This window comes from Nerophis lumbriciformis, linkage group LG33 (genome assembly GCF_033978685.3).
Source record: "Nerophis lumbriciformis linkage group LG33, RoL_Nlum_v2.1, whole genome shotgun sequence".
In the NCBI taxonomy this organism is placed as follows: domain Eukaryota; kingdom Metazoa; phylum Chordata; class Actinopteri; order Syngnathiformes; family Syngnathidae; genus Nerophis; species Nerophis lumbriciformis.
The window spans coordinates 7,632,526-7,639,896 of record NC_084580.2 but is presented as its reverse complement, the minus strand read 5'-3'; positions in this window follow the sequence as shown (position 1 = coordinate 7,639,896).

The window sequence follows — 7,371 nt, the reverse complement described above, 5'->3', positions numbered from 1 at the left end:
TTTCCAGCCAAAACAGTTAATTTCAAATAATTCCCTTTCCCAGCATGCCTGGGTCAAAATTTTTCCTGGGTGAGACTCTCCATGTCCTCTCAGATGTATCCAATAATGAGCTAAAAGTTGGTCTCTTCTACAAACCCTGTTTCCATATGAGTTGGGAAATTGTGTTAGATGTAAATATAAACGGAATACAATGATTTGCAAATCTTTTTCAACCCATTTTCAATTGAATGCACTACAAAGACAAGATATTTGATGTTCAAACTCATAAACTTTATTTTTTTTCCGCAAATAATAATTAACTTAGAATTTCATGGCTGCAACATGTGCCAAAGTAGTTGGGAAAGGGCATGTTCACCACTGTGTTACATCACATTTTCTTTTAACAACACTCAATAAACTATTGGGAACTGAGGAAACTAATTGTTGAAGCTTTGAAAGTGGAATTCTTTCCCATTCTTGTTTTATGTAGAACTTCAGTCGTTCAACAGTCCGGGGCCTCCGCTGTCGTATTTTAGGCTTCATATTTTCGATGGGAGACAGGTCTGGACTGCAGGCAGGCCAGGAAAGTACCCGCACTCTTTTTTTACGAAGCCACGTTGTTGTAACACGTGCTGAATGTGGCTTGGCATTGTCTTGCTGAAATAAGCAGGGGCGTCCATGAAAAAGACGGCGCTTAGAGGGCAGCATATGTTGTTCCAAAACCTGTATGTACCTTTCAGCATTAATGGTGCCTTCACAGATGTGTAAGTTACCCATGCCTTTGGCACTAATGTATCCCCATACCATCACAGATGCTGCCTTTTGAACTTTGCGTCGATAACAGTCTGGATGGTTCGCTTCCCCTTTGGTCCGGATGACACGATGTCGAATATTTCCAAAAACAATTTGAAATGTGGACTCGTCAGACCACAGAACACTTTTCCACTTTGCATGAGTCCATCTTAGATGATCTCGGGCCCAGAGAAGCCGGCGGCGTTTCTGGATGTTGTTGATAAATGGCTTTCGCTTTGCATAGTAGAGTTTAACTTGCACTTACAGATCTAGCGACAAACTGTATTTAGTGACAGTGGTTTTCTGAAGTGTTCCTGAGCCCATGTGGTGATATCCTTTAGAGATTGATGTCGGTTTTTGATACAGTGTCGTCTGAGGGATAGAAGGTCACGGTCATTCAATGTTGGTTTCCGGCCATGCCGCTTACGTGGAGTGATTTCCCCAGATTCTCTGAACCTTTTGATGATATTATGGAGCGTAGATGTTGAAATCCCTAAATTTCTTGCAATTGCACTTTGAGAAACGTTGTTCTTAAACTGTTTGACTATTTGCTCACGCAGTTGTGGACAAAGGGGTGTACCTCGCCCCATCCTTTCTTGTGAAAGACTGAGCATTTTTTGGGAATCTGTTTTTATACCCAGTCATGGCACCCACCTGTTCCCAATTAGCCTGCACACCTGTGGGATGTTCCAAATAAGTGTTTGATGAGCATTCCTCAACTTTATCAGTATTTATTGCCACCTTTCCCAACTTCTTTGTCATGTGTTGCTGGCATCAAATTCTAAAGTAAATGATTATTTGCAACAAAAAAAAATGTTTATCAGTTTGAACATCAAATATGTTGTCTTTGTAGCATATTCAACTGAATATAGGTTGAAAATGATTTGCAAATCATTGTATTCCGTTTATATTTACATCTAACACAATTTCCCAACTCATATGGAAACGGGGTTTGTAACTTATAAAGGCATTTCTCCTGCTTCTACTTGTAAAGCACACACCGGTGATGTTCTCACTGCACCCAAGCACATTCTTAAAACCTGAGATTGAATCACAAGTTTTGAGAGGCTAGATTTAGCAGCAGATCTGTAGACTACACATCTATAGTCAATTCGGGATCTTATCAAAGCTATATAGAAACATTTCAATGACTTAAAATCTGCACCCCACCTTGTACTTGTAAGGCATCTCATCAAATTAAGAACAACTTTACATTTAATATGTACTCACCAGGTCAATCTTTGGTCAAATGCACTCCTAAAAACGAAATGTTATCACAGTTTCAAGACTAGTACTATATAGCTTTAGATCCAAATTCCTAATTTTTCTTCGAGTAAAATACATAACTTTAGATTTGCAATCGAAAACCTTAAACCCCATTTCCTTCCCCACTCTTAAACAAGGCAAATACCTTCTTGCAATTTTTGGGTAATATACTCAACATTGCGTCCCCTTTTCCATAAGGCTCTGCCATCTGCAAACAATAATTTCCCCACTCCAGCTGGAATATTCACAACAATATCATTGATCATAATAGAGAAAAAGCTCACAACACTTCCTTGAGGTGTTCCATTTAGACACCTGAGCTCCTACCAAAACTTGAATGGATTGATCCTTCAAAAAATATCTGACCCAATTAAACATTTTCCCCCCAATACCCTTAGCGTGTAACTTAATCGTCAGACCGTCTCTCCAAAGCATATCATATGCTTTCTACGCATCAAAGAATACTGCATATACTGATTCTTTATTCACCTGAGCTCTTCTAACATCATCTTCTAGACACACACTTGGATCCATTGTTTTTCTGCATTTTCGAAACCTGCTTTGATAAGGAGCAAACAAACCCCTTTTTTCTAATATGTACAGAAGTCTCTTATTGACCATACGCTCCATAATCTTACAAATGTTTGACCTCAGGGCTGTGGGTCTATAACTTCCGGGCTTACTGACATCTTTTCCTGGTTTATATATAAGAACTTTAAGTGCTTCTTTCCAGCTCCTGGGCAAATATCCCACATTCCAAACCTTATCAATTAGATAGAAAAGTTTTTTGAGGCACCCATTGCTCAGATGTTTAATCAATTCCTAGGGCAGTTTGTTTTGTCTTTTTCAGTGAATATTTCAGTTCCTCTAGAGCAGGGGTGCTCACACTTTTTCTGCAGGCGAGCTATTGATCAAGTCGTGGGGATCTACCTCATTCATATATATAATTTATATTTACTTATTTATGAAATATATGTTTTTGTTAATAAGTTAAAGGTGTTTAATGATAATGCAAGCATGTTTAACACATATAGTTAATATTGTTAACAAGTTAAAGGTGTTTAATGATAATGCAATCATGTTTAACACATAGTTAATATTGTTAACAAATTAAAGGTGTTTAATGATAATACAAGAATGTTTAATACATATAGTTAATATTGTTAATAAATTAAAGGTGTTTAATGATAATACAAGTATGTTTCATACATATAGTTAATATTATTAATAAGTTAAAGGTGTTTAAAGATAATGCAAGCATGTTTAATACATATAGTTAATATTGTTAACAAGTTAAAGGTGTTTAATAATAATGCAATCATGTTTAACACATAGTTAATATTGTTAATAAATTAAAGGTGTTTAATGATAATACAAGAATGTTTAATACATATAGTTAATATTGTTAATAAATTAAAGGTGTTTAATGATAATACAAGAATGTTTAATACATATAGTTAATATTGTTAATAAATTAAAGGTGTTTAATGATAATACAAGTATGTTTAATACATATAGTTAATATTGTTAACAAGTTAAAGGTGTTTAATGATAATACAAGCATGTTTAACACATATAGTTAATATTATTAATAAGTTAAAGGTGTTTAAAGATAAAGATAATACAAGCATGTTTAACACATATAGTTAATATTGTTAACAAGTTAAAGGTGTTTAATGATAATACAAGCATGTTTAACACATATAGTTAATATTGTTAATAAGTTAAAGGTGTTTAAAGATAATGCAAGCATGTTTAACACATATAGTTAATATTGTTAACAAGTTAAGGTGTTTAAAGATAATACAGGCATGTTTAACACATATAGATTCCTTTCTTTCATGAAGACAAGAATATAAGTTGGTGTATTACCTGATTCTGATGACTTGCATTGATTGGAATCAGACAGTGGTGCTAAAAACGTCCGCATTTTCGAATGGAGGAGAAAAAAGTCCTCCTTTCTGTCCAATACCACATGAAAGTGGTTGGTTTTTGGCATCTTATTTGTCCAGCTTCCGTACTCCTTTGTATACACTTTACAAGAAATACATTGTCGGCAAACTCCGTAGCTTGCTAGCTTGTGCACGCCAGCTTTCTGAGACTCTTGTTTTGTTAGCGCAACTGTGCAGTCGGTCTTTGGAGTTTTGACGACAGGTACGGCGCCAGAGTCTGTTGAAATAAAGTATTTCTCGCCTTCCAGTCGGTAATTTTAATGAGCTGGCAGCAGCCAGCGTCATCTCAGAAGACCCTCGGGTGCCGTGAATGTCAATCAAGTGACGAAAGTGACGTCATAGTGAAGATTTATGAACGCTCATTTTTAGGACTATTTTTTTAATGCCTGGCTGGTGATCGACTGACACACCCTCCGAGATCGACCGGTAGCTCGCGATCGACATAATGAGCACCCCTGCTCTAGTGTAAAAGAAGCATTCTCAGGTCCATCAAAATCATACTTTATACAAAATTTTCCCATTTAGTTTGTCATCGGCCTTGTTTTTCTTGCTCATTCAAATTCTCAGAACTGTGAACCTTAGCAAAAGTCTCTGCCAATAATTCAGCCTTTTCTTTATCATTCACTGCAGTCACTCTTCCATCACTGAGAACAGGAAGGGTCCAATCATGCAAAACCAACTTTTCTCAAATAATGGTACCTGCTGGTCTGCATTTGGGATTTGCAAAAGTCCAGAAAATTGGAACTTAAATCGTGGAGGCATTGCAGAGATATTTATAAAACAATCTTGCCTTCCTATCTACTTCCTCCAAACGGTCGGTTTGGAATATGCATCCTCGCACATTAACACTTCAAAAGGCAAACAATTGCCCCGTTTAAGCTAACAGCTAACCTGTCTCCATCCTTGAACGATGTGGATCCAGCGGGAGATAAAAGTGAAGTTTCCATTGACTCACAAAGACTAAAAAAACTAATTTACTGGAGTTAAAAATGTTGACTTTACACTCACCTTAGTGTTTACCATGAAGTCTTTATTTTGACAGCCCCTCGCGGTAAACTTGTCCGAGTGCAAACTGAGGCAGTAGTTGTCATTGATAAAACTTTTGGCGAATCAGAATAAAAACCCAATAAACATGGACGGAAATTTACCAGGCAATATAAACAAAACAAAACACTGGCGGAAAGCGATAATCGATACAATAAAAAATAACAAGCAAACCGGGTGTCCTGTCTGTCTCTCCACTCCCTTTACCATGAATTGATTAACGTGGACCCGGACTTAAACAAGTTGAAAAACGTATTCGGGTGTTACCATTCAGTGGTCAATGGTCGAATATGTACCGTACTGTGCAATCTACAAATAAAAGTTTCAATCAATCAATCAATCCCTCGCTCTCTCTGTCTCTGCCCCTCCCTCACGAATGCTGCTGCGTGCGCACACCTTCACAATTTGTTTTGTTTTTAACCCCTTCTTAACCCTGAACGTACAAACCCCATTTTCCATATGAGTTGTGTTAGATGTAAATACTGTGTAAGATGTAAATATAAACGGAATACAATGATTTGCAAATCATTTTCAACCCATGTTCAGTTGAATATGCTACAAAGACAACATATTTGATGTTCAAACTGATAAACATTTTTTTTTTTTTTTGCAAATAATCATTAACTTTAGAATTTGATGCCAGCAACACGTGACAAAGAAGTTGGGAAAGGTGGCAATAAATACTGATGAAGTTGAGGAACGCTCATCAAACACTTATTTGGAACATCCCACAGGTGAACAGGCAAATTGGGAACAGGTGGGTGCCATGATTGGGTATAAAAGTAGATTCCATGAAATGCTCAGTGATTCACAAACAAGGATGGGGCGAGGGTCACCACTTTGTCAACAAATGCGTTAGAAAATTGTTGAACAGTTTAAGAAAAACCTTTCTCAACCAGCTATTGTAAGGAATTTAGGGATTTCACCATCTACGATCCGTAATATCATCAAAGGGTTCAGAGAATCTGGAGAAATCACTGCACGTAAGCAGCTAAGCCTGTGACCTTCGATCCCTCAGGCTGTACTGCATCAACAAGCGACATCAGTGTGTAAAGGATATAACCACATGGGCTCAGGAACACTTCAGAAACCCACTGTCAGTAACTACAATTGGTCGCTACATCTGCAACTACAGTTGGTCGCTACATCTGCAAGTTAAAACTCTCCTATGCAAGGCGAAAACCGTTTATCAACAACACCCAGAAACGCCGTCGGCTTCGCTGGGCCCGAGCTCATCTAAGATGGACTGATACAAAGTGGAAAAGTGTTCTGTGGTCTGACGAGTCCACATTTCAAATTGTTTTTGGAAACTGTGGACATCGTGTCCTCCGGACCAAAGAGGAAAAGAACCATCCGGATTGTTATAGGCGCAAAGTTGAAAAGCCAGCATCTGTGATGGTATGGGGGTGTATTAGTGCCCAAGACATGGGTAACTTACACATCTGTGAAGGCGCCATTAATGCTGAAAGGTACATACAGGTTTTGGAGCAACATATGTTGGCATCCAAGCAACGTTACCATGGACACCCCTGCTTATTTCAGCAAGACAATGCCAAGCCACGTGTTACATCAACGTGGCTTCATAGTAAAAGAGTGCGGGTACTAGACTGGCCTGCCTGTAGTCCAGACCTGTCTCCCATTGAAAATGTGTGGCGCATTATGAAGCCTAAAATACCACAACGGAGACCCCCGGACTGTTGAACAACTTAAGCTGTACATCAAGCAAGAATGGGAAAGAAATCCACCTGAGAAGCTTAAAAAATGTGTCTTCTCAGTTCCCAAACGTTTACTGAGTGTTGTTAAAAGGAAAGGCCATGTAACACAGTGGTGAACATGCCCTTTCCCAACTACTTTGGCACGTATTGCAGCCATGAAATTCTAAGTTAATTATTATTTGCAAAAAAAAATAAAGTTTATGAGTTTGAACATCAAATATCTTGTCTTTGTAGTGCATTCAATTGAATATGGGTTGAAAAGGATTTGCAAATCATTGTATTCCGTTTATTTTTACATCTAACACAATTTCCCAACTCATATGGAAACGGGGATTGTACATTGAAAATACACGCAACCCTGACTCAAAATGCCGAACATTTGAGGCATTTAAGAAACTCCGCCCGCACAGCCCGGACAAAAGAGGACATGTCCGGGGAAAAGAGGACGTATGGTCAGTCTATTTTACATAGTGAAACCCAATATCTAAGTTACATTTAAACCAGTGTGGGTGGCACTGGGAGCAGGTGGGTAAAGTGTCTTGCTCAAGGACACAGCGGCAGTGACTACAATGGCGGAAGCGGGGATCGAACCTGCAACCCTCAAGTTGCTATACCGCCCCCCA